The sequence below is a fragment of the Sus scrofa genome, chromosome 14, assembly GCF_054392235.1.
Source record: "Sus scrofa isolate SSC_HxYL_T2T_F1_AM1 chromosome 14, Sscrofa_HxYL_maternal_Yorkshire_Landrace_v2.0, whole genome shotgun sequence".
Taxonomy (NCBI): Eukaryota; Metazoa; Chordata; class Mammalia; order Artiodactyla; family Suidae; genus Sus; species Sus scrofa.
The window spans coordinates 82,582,546-82,602,486 of record NC_139396.1 but is presented as its reverse complement, the minus strand read 5'-3'; the positions used below and the strand labels follow the sequence as shown (position 1 = coordinate 82,602,486).

The window sequence follows — 19,941 nt, the reverse complement described above, 5'->3', positions numbered from 1 at the left end:
CCTAGCCAGATTCATTTCCGCTGAGCCATGATGGGAACTCCAAGACAGCACCTTCTTGATGCCAGTCCCTTTCAGCATGTGTGCACACTGGCCCGGATGAGGGCGAAGGGGAGACAAGAAGACCAGAATCGTCAAGAATTTCCAAAATTTCCAAGCCAGCTACCACCAAACCAGATGTCTTTTCTTTGGCAGTTGCTAGCATTTTTTAAGCATTCTGAATTTTGCTTTGCTCAGTCACCCATTTTTAAAGTGCATCAATGAGTAGGCTCAAAGGAGGAGTTCCCACCGTGGCGCAGCAGAAACAAATCCAACTAGGAACCATGAGGTTGCAGGTTCAATGCCTGGCCTTGCTCTGTGGGTTAAGGATCTGGTGTTGCCGTGAGCTGTGGTGTAGGTCACAGACGCAGCTTGGATCTGGCATTGTTGTGGCTGTGGTGTAGGCCAGCAGCTGTAGCCTCGATTAGCCCCCTAGCCTGGGAACCTCCCTATGCTGTGGGTGCTGGCCTAAAAAGACAAAAAAAAAAAAAAAAAAAAAAAAAAAGAAAGAAAGAAAGAAATCTGCAGCATAATCACAAAGAAGAATTCTTTGTAGGTAGTATAGAAAAGGGTGAAAATTATCATAAAGGGATTATATCCAGAATTTTTTTTATTAGAAAGTGTTATATAAAATGTTGAACTTCCAGTGTTTCTATAAAATGTAATAACCATAGATTAGAAAGATTAAAAAATATTTTTAAACTAAATGAGAACAGAAAAAGTAAAAAATATAATAACATGTGGCATCAAGTTAGCTTATTAAAGGAAATATGAAACATACCGGAATGATTAAAACTACAGGATGGACAAACACCAAAGTCAGCAACGATTTAAAGAAGCTAAGCTCTCAGATGCTGCTTGGTAGGAGGTTAAACTGGGCTTTTTGAAAACTGCTTAACATTATCTACTAAAGCTAAACATACACCTACACTCTGGCCCAGTAATTCCACTCCCAGGTATATACCCAGCACAAAGCTGGTGCCTGTTTCTCGCTGATGGCAAGTCTATCATGGCCAAAAACTAGAGGCACCCAAATGTCTTTGCACAGTAGATGGATATTTCCAATCTCTTGGATTTAGGATGTTTGTGATTTCCAACTCTCTTATTGATCCAACATTATTCTCCACTCCCTTTACTTAGAAATTCACAGTTCCAAAAGGCAAAGTCCTCAATCCCCACCCCCCTGCCCACCCCCAGGAGTGGTGGGGAAACATGATTACATTGGGGCTTGTGTCAGGCAGCCCAGGTCAGAGGATGAAGGACTGAGAACAAGACTTGGGAGTTAGAGACACAGAATTCATTACCCTGGGAAGGTCTGCCTGTGCTTACATTTCAAAGGGTAATAAAACCTGGATCCATTCACTTCCGTTCCAAAGGGTTGTAACAACCCAGGGTCACCAGTGTTTAGATTTAAAGAAGGAAGCAATTTGGAAAAGGGCTAATAAACATATAAAAATGTCCAAGCTTATCAATACTTAAAAAAAAAAAAAAAGGCAACAAAACTCAGTACCATTCTTTGCTTGTCTAAAATTGAGCAAAGAGTTTCTAAATGTTTTGCTACCAACTGTTGGAAAGATGAAGGTAAGCCTTCTCACACTAGGGGCCAAAGGTGCCTAACAATAAGCCATTAAATGCCTGAACTCTCACACACACCTTGTACCCTTTTCAAATTACCCAGGGAAATGACAGCAGAACCATGAAAAGATCGAAACTCAAACAGCCTCATCACAGGGTTATTTTTGATAGAAAAACCTAATAGTCTAACCATAGAGGCTTGGTTAAATAAATCATGGTATACCTATCCATCTTGAAATGCTGTAGGAAAATATTTAATGACAAGAAAACTATTCACAATATATCATTACGCAAAGTGTATGAACATGTATGTAACCATAGGTATAGACACATGTAGAAACACACTGGAAGTCTATGTACCAAACCGGCGAGAATATGAGATATTTAAACTTTCTTTCTTTCCTTCTGTTTATCTATATTTTGTAAGTTTTCTAAAATGAATTCTCATTATTGCTGCATCAAGAAAAACAGTAAATGTTACTATATTTAATAATGTAAAGGAGTCAGCCAAGAACTGGATGGAGCGCAGTCGTTCCTGGACAGAATGGCATCCTGCACCCACTTCCTCCTGCATTGGTGAGTCACATCCCTTGCCCCCAGGAGCTTCAGAAGCTCCTTCCCTTCTCACCAGCCCCACCAACAGAGACAACTTAAGGTCTTCCATAAAAGAGAAGGCATCTCATCTCAAAAAAGTACATACATTCATAAGCATATATAGAGGTACAAAATTATGATCATAAGGTAAAGTTTCCACTAGTGACTAAATTGAGTACACGTGTTACCAGCCAGCAGGCATAATAAAGATTGTGGTAGGAATAACAGGACACGTGGTTTCTAGACTCCTTGTGGCAAGTTCAGAACATCCTCCCACTATTTCATCCAACGTCACAGCTTGTACAAGAGCTGGTAAGACTCATTCGACAGATGAGAAAGTAGAGTAAGAAAAACAAAACTGGATTTGAAGTTTCTTAACTTCAGATGACTATATAATTTTTCATCTAATAAGCCTTTTTTTTAATAGGGAACCAGCTTTATTTCTTTTTCCAAATGGCTAATCCATGGTGCCACTACCACTGACTGTGTAATTAATCTTTTGCTCACTGATTCAAAATGCCACCTTGTGAGATCCAGATTCCTCTTTTCTTTTTTTTTATGGTCACACCTGTGGCATATGGAAGTTTCTAGGCTAGGGGTCAAATTGGAGCTGCAGTTGAGGGCTATGCCACAGCCACAGCAATGCCAGATGTGAGCCACATCTGCAACCTACGCCACAGCTTGCAACAACACCAGATCCTTAACCCACTGAGCAAGGCCTGGGATCAAACCCATACCCTCACAGACACAATGTTGGATTCTGAAGCTCCTGAACCACCACGGAAACTCCTAATAAGCCTTTCTGTGAATGAAGAGGGATATAATTACTAATTATATTCTGGCAACAGGTATAAACTGGAACTGTCGCCAGCGTACTTACTATTAATCCTTACTTTAAAAACCATAATCCGGAGTTCCCGTCGTGGCGCAGTGGTTAACGAATCCGACTAGGAACCATGAGGTTGCGGGTTCGATCCCTGCCCTTGCTCCGTGGGTTAGCGATCCAGCGTTGCCGTGAGCTGTGGTGTAGGTTGCAGACGCGGCTCGGATCCCGTATTGCTGTGGCTCTGGCGTAGGCTGGTGGCTACAGCTCCGATTCGACCCCTAGCCTGGGAACCTCCATATGCTGCGAGAGCGGCCCAAGAAATAGCAAAAAGACAAAAAAAAAAAAAAAAAAAAAAACCGTAATCCAAGAGTTTCCTGGTGGTCTAGTGGTTAGGATTCAGCACTTTCACCTCTGTGGCCTGGGTTCAGTCCCTGGTCTGGGAACTGAGATCCCACATCAAGCATTGCATGCCACAGCCAAAAAAAAAACCAAAAAGAAAAAAAAAACCCAAAAAACAAAACAACACCTGCAATCCAGAGAGAAACTGGAATGAAGAAACTTCAGTGTGTTTTATTTTCAGCAAGTCAAAAACCACCTCACTTATTTCTTGAGACTTTGGAATTGTATAAGACAGAAAAAAAAGATGGTTGTTCAGAAACCTCACAAGCCCAGAATCCTAGGAAGTGGCTGCATTCCAGGTTCCAGGCCTGGGGCCACAAAGCAATAAGCTCATTAACTTGTCACTGGAACTTCCAAATCAGGAAGAGTTCTGAGGAGGGAAAGGAGTAGAGGCCGGAAAGTAACACCTGTGGCCAGAGGCACTCTGCAATCCACTGGGGGAGGCTGCAGGTCCAGAGCTGAAAGTTTATGTTCTTGGGGATGGGAGTGGTACCAGCCTTTGTTGGCTATTCATCATTGTCACTCAAGAGGCATCCCATAAACGTTTGATGAATTAATGACTGGTTGAATGTATGTCATCAGAAGGGACTTAAGCAAAAGAATTACCAGGTTCAATATTGGAACAGCATTTGTGGTCACAGGCCAAGGCTTCAGAAGCCTCCACAACTTGTACTATTTCTTTTACTTTCGTCCAGATAACTCTCCCAAGTCCTGTAAGATTAGGATAATAGTAATATGTATATAATTATGTTATGGAGTTGATATGATGATTAAAAGAGTTAATGAAGTGCTTAAAATAATACCTGCCTCAGAGTAAGTATTATATAAATGGAGGTGAAGGTGGAGGTGGTGGAAGTGGTAGCTGTGATGGTGGAGGTAGAGAGGATAGAGGTGTTGATGGAGGTGAGAGAGGTGATGGTGATGATGGAGATGGTAGAGATGATGGTAGGAGTGATAGAGGTGGTGGTGGTGGTGGTGAAACCAAACAGGACCCTGTGGGGCTCCTGGGCACAAAAGCCTATGTCCCCCATTGCTTTTTAGAAAATAGGCCTCATTCAGCCTCCTTGACTTTCTCTGAGTCCAAACAGTTGCTAACCAGAGAAGGGAGAGGATGCAGAGAGATCAGAGAGGAGCTGTCAAGAGACAATAGCGCAGCCTTGGGAGAGGGTCCTGGTCCCTCCTCAAGGAATATAGATAACAATATCTTTGAGTTCTGCAGAACTAAACCCCCCAACAAATAGAAGATGTTAATGAAGCATTCTTCATTCCAGAAAGAAGGACCACCAGAACCAGTCCTGGGAACACTTAATACCAGCTTTGAGAAACAATGCAAGCTTACACCCCCTCTGATCCTTATCTGTGGCCTATATTTTCCACTCCTAATATAAAACCACTTCTTATTCTCCCCCAAAGAAGGGGCACAGTCTTTAGGGCATTAGCTTGCTGTGACCTTCCTTTGCCTGGCAAAGCAATAAAGCTATTTTTTTCTCCTTCACCCCAAACCCTTGCCTCCACATTTCTATTCGGCACCAGTGGACAGAGGCGAAGTTTCAGCAACAGTGATGGTGATGGATGCGGTAGAGGTGGAGGTGGAGTTGGTGGTGATGGAGGTTGTAGAGATCATGGTGGAGATGATGGAGGTGATGGTGGTGGTGGTGAGGGAAGTGGTCATGGTGGTGGTTGTTGTAATGATGGTAAAAATCCAAGCATCAAAGAATGATTCCAAATAATCTATCATACACTCAGTTGGAGTTCCAGAAAGAGTATAAAGAAAGAATAAAATGAAAGAAATATCTGAAGATATCATGCCCCCAAATTTCTAAGACGATGAAGAACCACAGATCCAGGAGTTCCCATTGTGACGTGGCGGAAACGAAACTGACTAATGTACATGAAGACGCAGGTTCGACTCCTGGCCTTACTCAGTGGGTTGGGAAGCCGGCATTGCTGTGAGCTGTGGTGCAGGTCCAAGACTCGGCTTGGATCCCGCGTTGCTATGGCTGTGGTGTAGGCCAGCAACTGTGGCTCCAATTTGACCCTATCCTGGAAACTTCCATATGCCATGAGTATGGCCCTAAACAGCCAAAAAAAAAAAAAAAAAAAAAAAAAAAGCCACAGATCCAAGAAGCCCAGGCAGGATCAACATAAAGCCAAACATACCTGACATATCACAGATAGCTGAAAACTCATAGATAAAGAATGAAGTTATGAAGGCAGCTAGGAAAAAAAATTACTTATGTAGGGTAAGAAAAGATAATAATTATAGGTGCCTTCCTGAGGATCCATGGATGCTGGAAGACAAAGGAGATACATCTTTACAATACTGAAAGAAAAAAATCTGTCAACCTAAAATTCTATACCAAGCAGAAGTGTCTTTCAAAAATTAAGGCAAAATAAAGATTTTTAAGACAAACAAAAGATGTATTACTGGCATATCTGCTGTAAAATAAAATTAAATTTTTTTCTAGCAGAAGGAAAATGATACCAAATGGAATCTGGGATCTCAAAAAGGGAGGGTAAATATGTGGGTAATTTTTTTTAATCTTCTTTAAGTTTTGACTACTTAAATCAGGAGTTACAAAGTGTAGCCCACAGGTCAAAACCTGCCTGCTGCCTGTTTTTGTAAATAAAGCTATGCTGGAACATAGCCATGCTCCTTGATTTACTCCTTATGGTTGCTTTTTGCTACAGCAGCAGGGTTAGGCAGCTGCAACAGAGGCCATATGGCCTCAAAGCCTAAAATATTTACTGTCTGGATCTTCACAGAAAAAGTTTGCCAACCCTGGTCTAAAGCAAAAAAAATTCCAAAGGATTATGCAGTTTATAACCTATATGGACAATATATGGCAATAATAGCAGAAAGGATGGAAGCAGAAATGGACTGTTGTCTGATCCTCACATTCTGCATGGAAGTAGACTGTGACGTTAGAGACGTATATCATAGTCCCAGAGCAACCAGCGGAGAATAATAATAAAACTAAGGGGTTTTATGGCTAAAAAATCCAAGAGCTGAAATAAAGTAGAACTGTAAAAAGTACTGAATTAACCCAAAAGAAGGCAGAAGAAAGAAAAGAAGAGATAAAAAGCCAGATGGGACCAAAAAAGGAGGGAAAAAAAAAAAGCAAGATAGTAAATTGAACCCAAGTCCATGAAAATCACATTAAAGAAATGGTCTGAACATGCTACTTAAAAGGAAAAGCTTGTCAGATTTTTTTTCAACAAAGCAAGTCTCAATCTCTACCGTCTACAAGAAACCCACTATAAATATAAAGACATACAAAGGTAAAAAATAAAAGGCCAGGAAAAGATAAGCCATATAGACAACTGATTTAAAAAGCTAGAGAGGCTCTATTTATGGCAAACAGAGTAGAGTTCAGGACAAAGAATATTGTCAAGGATAGAGATGATTATTAGGTGTGGGAGTGGTGGTGGTGGGGATTGGAGGAAATCGGTCAAAGTACACACTCTCTGTAACAAGATGAAGTGCTGGGGATGTGATACAGCATGGTGACTATGATTAACCCTGCTGTATGGTATATAGGAAAGTTGGCAGTGGAGTAGATCTGACTTCTCATCACGAGGAGATTTTTTTTTTCTTTTTCTTTTATCTATACGTGATGTGGATGTTAACGAAGCCTATTAGAATAATCATTTTGCAATATATGTAAATCAAGCCATCATGCTTACATTTTAAAACTATACAGTGATGTATGCCAATTATTTCTGAATAAAATTGGGGAAAAAAGATGAACGTCACTTTTTTTTTTTTTTGGTCCTTTTTTTAGAGCTGCACCTGTGGCATATGGAAGTTCCCAGACTAGTAGTCAAATCAGAACTGTACCCACCATCCGACGCCACAGCCACAGCCACACCAGATCCAAGCCATGTCTGCAGACCTAGACCACAGCTCACGGCAACGCTGTGATCCTTAACCCACTGATTGAGGCCAGGGATTGAACCTGCATCCTCATGGATGCTAGTCGGATTCGCTTCTGCTGAGCCACAACGGGAACTCCAAATGCTACATCTTATTATAACAAATGGCCCGATTCTTCAAGATATAACAAGGCCAAATACATATGCCCCTAACAACAGAGCTTTAAAACACAGGAAGAAAAGCTGATAAGAAGGAAAAATAAGCGAATGCCAAATTATAGCGGGAGATTCCAACATTTCTCTCTTAGCAATTGATAGAAAGTAGACAGAAAATCAGCCATGATATAAAAGATTTCAATGTCATATCAACCAACTTGACCTAATTGATACTTACAGAACATTCCATTCTGCAATGGCAGAATACACATTCAAGTGCACCTGGAACATTCACAGGATAGATTACCTCCTGGCCTGAAACAAATCTCAATGAATTTGAAAAGATTGAAGGGAGTTCCTACCATGGCACAACAGAAACAAATTCAACTAGGAACCAAGAGGTGGCAGGTTCAAGCCCTGGCCTCGCTCAGTGGGTTAAGGATCCGGTGTTGCCATGAGCTGTGGTGTAGGTCGAAGACATTGCTCAGATCTGGCATTGCTATGGCTCTGGTGTAGGCCGGCAGCAACAGTTCCGATTAGACCCCTAGCCTGGGAACCTCCATATGCTGCTGGTGCGGCCCTAAAAAGACAAAAAAAAAAAAAAAAAGAAGAAGAAGAAGTAAGTGGATTATGAAACAACACAGTATATCCTGATTGTGTGTGTGTCGGTGTGTGTGTGTGTGTGTCTGTGAAAGACTAAAAGGCACGCATTTTAATGTTAATCTCAGTTATCTCTGATCATGGAATAACAGATCACTATAATTTTCTCCTTTGTGCTTCTCTATAAAAGCCAAATTCTCTGGAATTAATATGTATGGCTTTGAATCAGGAAAAGAAGTTTTATTTAAAAAACATGTTCTGTTATATCCAGTTTGAAATACATTTTTTAATTGAAACCTCCTGATACATTACACAGAGGTTTTGTTTCTTTTTTGTATAAATGAAACAAGTAACTGTTCAGCACTCCACTAATAACAACCTCTGGGGCAAGAGTGGGTAGGAAGTGAGGGAAAGGAAGAGAGAAGAGAGCTTTTAAGAATCAGAAGAGGTACCCTGTACAGTGGGAAAATAAAAAAATTAAAAAAAAAAAGAAGAGGTGCCAACTAGGAAGAGGGACTTCAGAATGCTAGTTTAAGCCACAGAGTAAATACACACACACACATTCACTCATGGGAGTGGGGGTGGGGACACAGAGCCAGAGAGAGAATGGAAAGACTGAGAGAGAAAGAGAGAGAGTCACGCTTTGACCAGCAGGTGGGAGTAAGTCCTCCTTGGTCTCCCTTTCTCCACTACAGGATCACCTGTGACATTGAGGGACCAGCCCAGCCTCAGACACTCGCCACACCTAAAACTCTGGCAGACTGTCCCTCTTTTAGGTTAAAGAGTTACTTTTTTTCTTTTTCTGTCTTTCTTTTTCTTTTTTTTTTCTTTTTTTGTCTTTTTAGGGTCACACACTCAGCATAAGGAGGTTCCCAGGCTAGGGGTTGAATCAGAGCTGCAGCCACCGGCCACAGCCACAGTCACTCGGGATCTGAGCTGCATCTGCAACCTATGCCACAGCTCATGGCAACGCCAGATCCTTAACCCACTGAGCGAGGCCAGGGGTTGAACCTTCATCCTCATGGGTTCTGCTGACCCATGACTGGAATTCCAAGAGTTACTTTCTAGAGCGATAATTCTCTTTGTCCCTTTTTGAAACACAGTGCATACTTGGACCCAAGTTGTCAATGAGCCGTCTATGCTTTAGCGCAAATTAATTAAATCAACATTTGTAGGTATGCTGTGGGAAAACACTGTTTAAAAAAAAAAAAAAAGACATCAGGATTCTGAGCCAGATAGAATCTACAGGAATCTTAGAGTTCCCTTTAGAATTAGTTAACTTAAAAGACCATCAGGGGCTCAAAGTTCCAAAGTATGCACTATGCTAAAAGGCTTCTCACCACTCACCACAGAGTAATAATAATAGCAAGGAGCTACTGTGAAAACCCTATCCTAGTGTTTGTTGTATATATTCACCAAGATGTACAGTATCTCTTACTAAAGGTCAAGTTTTCCCTGCTTCTCAAAAAAAAAAAAAAAAAAAAAAGAATTAGTTAACTTATGAGGAAAGCTGACTTAGCATTATGAGGGTTAGCTGCCTTAAGAGAAAAAAGAGTGGATGGGAGGAGTGCAGTGGAAAGGGGGACTGGCAGGGCTGCAGGCTCTTTAATATTTCACTAAACCATCAAGACTCCTCCCTTTAAGAGGTGGAGCTCCTAGTGATTAGACTAGGGCCAAAGTGATGGTGTAGGACTTCAGACCAGGTCAGAAATTGAAGGCTCAGTGGTGTCTCTGTCTCTCCCACCACATGCTCTGCCATGTTGTACAGACACTCAAGCCATCCTTCCAGAGGCCACTGCAGTGGGTCAACAGCTGCAGGAGCCTTCTTAGAAGCAGCACTCCAGCCCCAAGCAAGCCTTCCAATGACCAAAGCCCTGGCCAACAGCTTGACTTCTGAGGGGCCCTGAGCTAGAACCAGTCAGCTGGGCCATTCCTGGGTCCCCAAACCCATAAAACTGTGGGAGATCACATTTGTCATTTCAAACTGCTACACTCTGGGGTAAATTGTTGCACAGTAAGATGACTGAGGCAAGTGAAAGGAGGCAGGGGGTGAACTATTTTCTTTTAGCTTGACTTCAGATTCTCCCTGCTCCCCCACCCCAGCATTGTGCCTGCACTCAGGGAAAAGGAAAACTCAGTGATCTGACAAGGGGAGGCCTGGGGAATGTATCTCACAGCATCACCACAAGCTCCACCTGTTGGAAATACAAGTTGGAGTTCTATCTTTTGAGGCTGCAGGATTGGGGGTTGGGGTCAGTGTGTACTGAGCAGCCAACACAGTGCTATCCACAGCAGATCCTGGAACAAAGACCCAGGTCCTGCCTTCATGGCCTTTCCAGACCAGCCCTCCTCAAGTGTCTAGTCACGGGTGCATAATGATCCAAAGATGGAGACTGTTCCACACTTAAGGGTGGAAGTCTCAGGTGCTGGCAGCCCCTTGGTTTAAACAGGGCCCCACAGCAGTAGAAGGGCAAGCATGTTCTATTTTCTAGAGAAGAATCCTTTTTTTTTTTTTTTTGGCCATGCCCACAGCATGAAGATTTTCCTGAGCCAGGGATGGAACCGAGCCACAGCAGTGACAATGCAGGATCCTTAACCCTCAGGGCTGAAATCTATGCTAATACAAGCAGTGAGCCCAGCTGCAGGGTCCCCACAGAGCCTCCCACAATGCTGAGCACAGAACCCACTCAGTCACAGTATGTGATGCAATGCTTCATAATCCCTGCCCTCGCCGTCTCCACTCTTCCCAGATGGCAATAATGCAGCTAGATAATGAAGCCTCCAAATTTTCTCTCTGACCCTTACCTCTATCCATGTGTACCTCCACCTGCCTACTCAGCATCCCCACTCACACTGGACAAACCCTGCTCTCTGCATCCCTCGTATGAAGATGAGTACCATAGTACCTCTATCCCCATGCACTCCTCTGCAAGTGGTGCTGACACCCTCCCATTCATTGCTAGGGTCTGTGTCCCCGCCCTTTGAACCTGGCTGACCTCTGAGACTCCCTCAAGCAATAGAGGACAGTAGAAATGAGCTGAGGGACTTGCAGGGCTGGGGCATAAAATGCCATGAGCGTCTACCTTGTCTGGGGAGCCTCACTCTCAGAGCCCAACCCCCAGGCTGTGAGGACCCAGAGAGGCCGGTTGTGGGAGCTCTGTCTGATGGCCTCAGTTGAGGACACCCAGCAGCAACAGCCAACAAAAGCATGGAGCCTTAGACAGTTCCAGTCAGTGCTGGAGCTGCTGCTGAGCCCACTTAGTTCCCACTGAGCTCTGCCCCTGTGACAGACTTGTGAGCATGAGTTTAAGATGGTCTGTCACTCAGCTATAAACAGCTGGAACCCCCCACCCCGCTCCACCCATGGCTGCCTTTTCTCAGGTAATAGAACTATCCTTTACCCCATGGCTCAGGCCAACACCCAGATTCACTGTGCGCTCATTTCCCACATCTCATCCATCAGCAGATCTGGTTGATTCTACCTTCAAGATACATCCAGCATCCATCCTCTTCCCATTACTTCACTGCCTACCCCCAAGCCTCCATCACTGCTGGGGACCATTGCCAAGCAACCCCTCCACCTCAGCAGACTGGACCACCCTCCGCTCCTCCACTGTACATATCTCCCCTGACATATTCCATAGTTACTTATTAATTTCCTCGTGTTCTGCCTCCTCCAACAGCAAGCAAGCTGCTGGAGGCAGGAATGAGGCTTGGTTCATAGCCATAGCCCCAGGAGCAGAACAGACCCCAGACTGATGGGCATTCAGCAATCTTTGCTCAACAGGTGAATGAGCACCGGGCTCCGATGCTGACAGCAGAGGGCACTGTCAACACAAAGTAAGTCCTTCTGAGGAGCCACCTTTCTTTCTGCTCCCTTAACACAATTTTTTTTTTTTTTTTTTTTACTGGATCACACGATTCGACTTCTTTTAAAGAAAATCTACCAACACATCAATAACAAAGAAAATATTGAGGGATTTGCCTCACTGCTGGGCATTCTGAGTTGTAGAGGAAAACATTTCTAAATGTTTTTCTAAATGTGCTCTGCCTCTCCACTTCCTGATGGTCCTTGAAGACATCAGATCTAAAAGCACAGGGAAATCTACTCAATATCCTGTAGTAACCTAGGTGGGAAACTATCTGAAAAGGAATGGATACATGTACATGTATAACTGAGTCACTCTGCTGTACACATGAACACAACACTGTAAGTCAACTGTACTCCAATGAAATTTCTTAAAAAATAAATAACAGGCACCCACTTCAACTATTTCACCAAACAGAGCAGATATAAAAAGAACCTTGTAGAAGTAACCCTCCAGGTGGGGCAGTGCACACTGAAGTCACCTGCCTTTTCTGTGGCCCTACAAACCACTTCCTGGGTGAGGGTCAAACCACAAAAGGTGGTATCTGTGTTAAGAAAGGAGAAAGTCACACTCACAGTAAGTTTATCTTATCACCGGTCATTATTCTTTTGACACTAGAAGACTTTAAAAATCACATAAGTAATTCTATGCCAGTCAGAACATGTAAATAAAAATATTTCAAAAATCCCACCACCTGGAGGTAACAATTATTATCATTTAGATGCACGTCCTTTTACCACTTTGTCAATGTATTCATATACATATTTATATTTTTTATGAAAATGGCACCATGCCAAAACAACTCCTTGAACCCTGCTTGAAATCTGTAGCTCTGAGATTTTCCTCATCTCCAAAATGGGAGTAATAAAACCAACTCCTTGCAGCGGGCCTTCAAAGGATTAGAAAGAATGTGAGGAGTGCCTGACGTGCAGAAGACACTCAATAAATAAGAAGACATTGTCGTTGTTGCCAAAAGTAACTTGCAATTGTTTTTTATCCTGGGGCACTGCGGAAGGATTTTAAACAGGGAGTGTAATTGTGTTTTCCAGAGCTCTCTGTGGACCTTGGAGCCTCCTGAAATTATCTCTAGGACTCTCTGTGTACATGGATGTGTAGGCCTTCCTGGAGGGAAGGTGCTAGTTCTCACTGGGTCTCAGGGAGTCTGTGGCCCCGTAAAGGTAAAAAACAACTGTGGGAGAGAAGAACGCAGTGAGGTAGGCAGGCAGGAGTGGTGAGTGGAGAGGTGCCAAGTCATGAAAACACTCAAACACACCTACGAAGAGGACCATGTCTAAGGAACTGAGGCCTCCTGCCAAGACCTGCCATCCCCAGTCTGAACTTCAGATGATGCAGCCTCAGCCAACTTCTTCACTGCAGCCTCACAAGACACCCCAAACCGGAAGCACCCAGTTAAACTACTGCAGATTCCTGAGCCACAGAAACTGTGTGCAATAACATATTTGTTTTAAGACACTAGTTTTGGTATAATTTGTCCCAGAGGCAACTGGTCCCTTTAACTTACTCCAACCCCATTACTGGACATCAGTGCCTTTGGCCCACTTGATAATCCAGTATCCATGATATTCTCCTTTATGATATTTCCACACACAGACAAAGGCAAACTGACCTCAGAGCTGAGCCCCTTGCCTCTGCACTGTGTGACCTCCCAGGTTCCCTTACATGATAATGTAACATTTGCACAGTGCTCTACAGCTGACCAAATGCATGATCACACTCCATCCTCACAGGGATGAGGAAACGCTTTTGCATTTCTCCATTTTGTAGTTTGAAAAAATGAGGCTCAGAGGAACTGAACTGGTTTGTCCAAGGTCACAGAGGTCATGAGTGGAATTCAAAATATGTCTTTCGACTCCTTATCCCAGATTCTTTCTGTATTAGGTTGGTTGTACTGCCATAACAAAGTAGCGCTAACTGCATGGCTTAAAACAGTAGGAATGGGAGTTCCCGTCGTGGCACAGTGGTTAACGAATCCGACTAGGAACCATGAGGTTGCGGGTTCGGTCCCTGCCCTTGCTCAGTGGGTTAACGATCGGGCGTTGCCATGAGCTGTGGTGTAGGTTGCAGACGCGGCTCGGATCCCGTGTTGCTGTGGCTCTGGCGTAGGCCAGTGGCTACAGCTCCGATTCAACCCCTAGCCTGGGAACCTCCATATGCCGCGGGAGCGGCCCAAGAAATAGCAACAACAACAACAACAAAAAGACAAAAAAAAAAAAACGGTAGGAATGAACTTGTTCACGGATCCAGAGGCTGGATGTCCAAAATCAAGTCATCAGCAAAGTCCATTTGGAGGCTCCAAGGGAAGATGTGCTCCCTCCCCTCCCATGGTTCCTGGTGTTGGTGCTGGACATCAGTGCTATGCCTTGGCTTATGGCTGCACCATCTAACCTCTACCTCGTCCTCACATAGCCTTCTCTCCTGGTGTGTCTCTCTCCTCTTTCTATAAAGGCACTGGCTCACTGGATTCTACCCTAAAGAACCAATCTTAACTTACTCTCTAATTACAACTGCAAAGACCTAATGATCAAATAAGGTCCCATTCACTGGTAGCAGGGGGCAGGTCTTCATCATATCTTTTGGGGGAACACAAATTAACCCACAAACCTTTTATAAATTACATTCTTCCCTGGTAGACAAATCTAAACTGGGAATTCTTGGGATTGTCCTTGGTTGGTGCTGCCTTGCTTTGCCCCCAAGTGCAGCCTGGGGACCAAGCAGCCTAGGAGGGTACACAAAGTATCCACCAGGGGACTCCACTTGACCAGAAAATAACTCCAAAATACGTGCGGGTTTATTAAATTCCTTCATGATTTTTCTTCTTTCTCTTTAAAGGTTTATTGAAGTATAGTTGATTTACAATGTTGTGTTAGTTTCAGGTGTACAACAAAGCAATTTGGTGATACATGGTACACATATCCATTCTTTTTCAGACCTTTTTCCCATACAGGTCATCACAGACTACTGGGCCAAGTTCTCTGTGCTACACAGCAGGTTCCCTGTTGACCAATCATTCTATATACCTCAGTGTGCATATGCCAGTCCCAAATCCCCAATCCATCCCTCCATAAATTTGTTTCTTAATTTTATTTCTTAAATTAGGACCTTCAGAACTGATGGTCCAGAGAGGTTCAGGGGTGTACTAGTTCTCTAATCACATATTTCTGAGCAGCTTTAAAACTTATTGTTCCCACATTTGTAGCTGTGGAGTTGGAGCCATCTGTGCTAGTAGGTTCTTTGTGAAGAGAGTGGGATCTCCCAGAATTCTTAAACAGGGCACCCCCTTGAGGGCAGGAGTGCTAGACCAGAGGGGCCAGGAGCTGTAGAGGAGGAGAGCGATCCTGGCAGGACTGGCTTGAGCTTCTTTCTCTAAGGTCATTTTACACCCTCAGCAAAGCTGCCCACCACTTCCTCTTCACACATCATTCCACTCCCTTCCCACCCAGACTCCTGTCCTGCAAGCTTGCCCTGAACCCCACTGTGTATTGGTTCCCAAAGAGCCCTCACAGTCCCAAACCAGCAGGGTCATTGGTAAAAAAGACCCACTTTACCCACACGTAATGTGAAACTTGAAAGCAGAGCACAAAGGGGCTGGGAGGAAAACCCACAGAATCCTCCCCAGAATGAGCACCACTAACTCCTGGCCCTGAGCGACTCGCCCATCCTGGGGACCCTGGTATTCGGCTGTGGCACAGACCGTGGGCTCCTATAAGATGGGTAAAGGCCCAACACCATCTCAGTGGCACCAATACTGTTTCCCCCCAGGATGGTACCAGTGTTCACCCAACCGTCATTCACCCCACAAATATTGGGGGGGGGTGTCTCAAATGTGCCTGTTGTTGGGGCAGGTGCTAGAGGGACAAGGAGTACAACAGAGGTAAAATCAGGCCTCAGATGGGCTCCACTCCCGGGTCAGAGGCTCCAGAGGACTGCCCTGCTGACATGGAGCTGTGGCTAAATTGTGGAGGTGGGAGAGTGAAAGAAAGAAAGAAACTGGACAGGTGGTGCTTTAAGAAGGAAATGGACAATCTCAACAGAAAGGATCCAGGTAAAGCCCTCCTGAGAAAGATGAGAGAGTGGAGAGGGGTGATCAGACCTGGTGGGGCAGGGGCACTGTACCCCAGCCTGTCCTGCCAGCTCTGACGTGTTGGCTGTGTCCCTGGGGAAAAAGCTCTGCTGACTGGGGCAATTGTGGGGGTTCCTGGAGGGGAAGGGAGCCACCCCCAAACACAGACAGCTTGAAATGTAGCCCTCAGTATATTTCCAACCTGTCTATACTCCTAACCGGAGAATTACCCTCAACACATGAAGACCCTGCCTCCCATCACATTTAATGGTCCACCCTCCCCAGCCCACCCCAGGACTCCTCAGGTGTTGAGACCACCTGTTTTAGAAACCTGAGGTGCTTGTTTTTTTGTTTTTGTTTTTTGGGGTTTTTTGTTTTTTGTTTTTTTGTCTTTTTAGGGCCACACCCACAGCATACAGAGGTTCCCAGGATAGGGGTCGAATTGGAGCTACAGTTGCTGGCCTACACCACAGTCACAGCAACACCAGATCTTCGACCTACACCACTGCTCACAGCAATATCGGATCCTTAACCCACTGAGTGAGGTCAGGGATCGATCGAACCTGTGTCCTCATGGATCCTAGTCAGATTCGTTCCCACTGAGCCACAAAAGGAACTCCCCAAGGTCTTTGTTAAATATACGGATCCCTGAGCCCTGACACAGACTCGGTGAATCAGACCCTCTGGAGAGAGGGTCCAGAAGTCAGTGTTCCCACCAGTCCCCAGGGGGCACAGTTTCAGAATCAGCAAAAGCCTCTCCTCATGTCTGGAAAAACAGCAGGCCTGTCCTGATGCACAGAGTTGTTGGCTGTGTTGTGTTTACCATTCTGTGGGGCATGTGCATGATAAAAAATGAAATGGGCTGAACTGTGCCCCCACCCCCCACACTCACCCCAACATCTCAGAAAGGGACCTTTTTTCAGGCCAGGGTTGCTGTGAATGTAATTAGCTAGGATGAGGTCCTTAGGGTGGGCTTAATCCAATACAACTGGTTTCCTTATAAAAAGGGCAAGTTTGAATACACACACACACACACACAACCTGCCAGTGTGAAGGCGAAGGCACAGGTGGGGGTGATGCCAGCAGACCAGCAGAAGCCTAGGCAGCGTGGAACAGATCCCTACCCCCCGCCCCCAGCCCTTGCAGGGAGCCTTGACCTCAGCCGTGCAGCCCCTAAGATGTAGAGACCGGAAACGTGCGCTATCTGAGCTCCTGGTCTGTGGTACTTCAGCATAGCAGCCCTCACAAATCAATAGAGAGAGGGGAGATGGTGCAAACATCACACTGTTTCACAGTACATCTGCTGGCCTGGACTACTCTCTTCAGGAAAAGAAAGGAAAATTCTTTTTCTTTTTTTGTATTTTTAGGGCTGCACCTGCAGTATATGGAGGATCCCAGGGTAGGGGTCAAATCAGAGCTATAGCCGCTAGCGTGCACAGCCACAGTAATGCCAGATGTGAACCACATCTGCAACCTACAACACAATTCACGGCAACACTGGATCCTTAACCCACTAAGCAAGGCCAGGGATTGAACCTGCATCCTCATGGATCCTAGTCAGATTCATTTCCACTGAGCCATGACAGGAACTCCAAGGAAGGGAAGTTCTAATGCCTCTGACCTCAGTCTTTCCTGTAAAGTCACAGGGAACATCACTAAACCCAGTAAGCTCTTCTCTTAGCTCTCCTTACTCTTGTATTAAAAGGCACATTTTACCAAGCTAAGGGCTAGAAATGGTATCGGCCAAGGTCTGGGCTCAGATAGTGACATGGAGACAAACAGAAAGGACGGAATTTGGGGAGGGGGCATGGTGGGTGTTCTCTGCAGTGGGAAAACCCCACCTGGATCTCATGGAATGTGACATATCTTCCATAGGAAAGACAAAAATCTTCTATCTGAACTTAAAAATCAGCCTAGAGGGTTGGGAGAGAGTATCAAAAAGCTTCTGGAGTGACATATCATGATGGTTGTGGTCGTTTGTTACACAATTGTGTAAAATTTGTCAGAACTCCTTAAAATGTACACAAAATTGGTGAATTTTGCTACATGGAAATTATACCTCAGTAGAGCTGATTAAAGTGTTAAAAAAATCAACCCATAAAAGAAAATTCTGGGGTTTTTGTTTGTTTGTTTTTGGCCTCCCTACAGCATATGGAATTCCAAGGCCAGGGATCAGATCCGAACCACAGTTGTGACCTACACCACAACTGCAGCAACACCAGATCCTTAACCCACTGTGCCAGGCCAGGGATCGAACCTATGTCCCAGCATTGCAAAGATGCTAATTATTCTGTTGCACCAAGGCAGGAATGCCAATAAAAGAAAATTCTGGTTAAATGTATTTGCTGGTGAATCCAAGAGGAAAAAGAAAAAAACACTTGTTTTGCAAACCACCTTTTTAAGAAACCAGGCTAAAAAGAGTCCATTTGATTTGAAACACAGTATGGGAAAGAAAAAGAAAAGCAGAAGAAAGATAACTCTATAGGACTTTTGCTGAAAATGGAAAGAAAACACATATTTTAATATCCTTAGGCAGATAGTTAATCTGATAGGGAAAATATAATAAAAAGAAAACAAGAACCAGAAAATCTTCTTCTTCTGAATACAGAATAAAAATTAAAAGAACCCATGAATAGTCTCTGAATATAAATGCTGTTCAATGCAGAAATAAACAAAGAAGCATTCCCATCAGAACTAATGGCAGATTAACTGGCAACTTTCAAATTAAAAGATGAAGATGGAGAATGAACACACCACTGAACTGGACTTAACACTGAACACTGTGTACTTACATCAGCCTCTGCAGGACATTCCTGTCACATGCTCTAGGGGACATTAGTGTTGCAGAACCACATGTTAACTTCTGGGTTGTTTGCTATCTCACAACAGGCCTGGGCTTACACTTAAGTCTCAGCAGTGCCTGTAAACACTCTCCCACTCGCATCTCCATGCACACCCAGCATCTAGGGCAGAAGAAAATGCAGGTGTGGTGCATCCTCGGCTGCAAAGGAGAAGAGTGAGAAGTACCTGGGCAGGTGGGTGAGGGTCCAGGGAAGTGACAGAAAGCACCCAGAGTATCGGTTTTGTTAGGTTTCCTTACTTTAAATAATTTGATGTCTTTTCAAGTCACACCTCTTGGTTTTGGAGGTTTTCATACTGTACTTTTTTTCTTTTATACATTATAGATGAAAAGGAGACGTGTCTAATTTAGTTTGGCTTTAGAGAAAAATGCCAACAATGATACATACCAGCAGTGAGAACTGCGGCAAAATAAACCATTCAAAATGGTATAATACCTACCTCATGAGTTCTTTGTGAAGACTGGGTTTTACAACATACGTAAAGCACTAACACTATACTAGCGTTTAAATAAGTCCTCAGTAAATAGTATTAAATGATTCTTTCGAATGGTTTTTTTGTTTGTTTTGTCTTTTTAGGGCCACACCCACGGCATACAGAGGTTCCCAGGCTAGGGGTCGAATAGGAGATGTAGCCACTGGCCTACACCAGAACTACAGCAATGCCAGATTCGAGCTGCATCTGCGAACTACACCATAGCTCACAGCAACACCAGATCCTTAACCCACTGAGTGAAGCCAGGGATCGAACCTGTGTCCTCATGGTTAATAGTCAGATTCATTTCTGCTGATCCATGATGGGAACTCCTCAAATGGTCTTATTACAGCCTTTCCACAATTACAGGTGGCATATAAAAGAGAGATTATCAAATTTCCCATAAATCAACAAGCTTAAAATTCAGATAATCACATCAAATTAAATCCAAATAATAAAGTGCTGCTGAGTTTTATTTTATGCACTCACTCAAAAGCTGTGTAATTACTGAGGGTTTGCTACATGCCCAATACTATTTTAGGCATGGGGACAGAGCAGGGAACAAAACAGACACCACCCTTTCCTCACAGAGCTTA

General features: G+C 44.0%; 1 protein-coding gene across 1 annotated transcript in view; it reads right to left on the bottom strand.

The window, feature by feature from the left end:
- The window catches only part of LOC102163174 (uncharacterized), a 75,637-nt gene that overhangs the window by 49,336 nt on the left and 6,360 nt on the right, over positions 1 to 19,941 (bottom strand). The gene's annotated exons all lie outside the window — the stretch shown is intronic.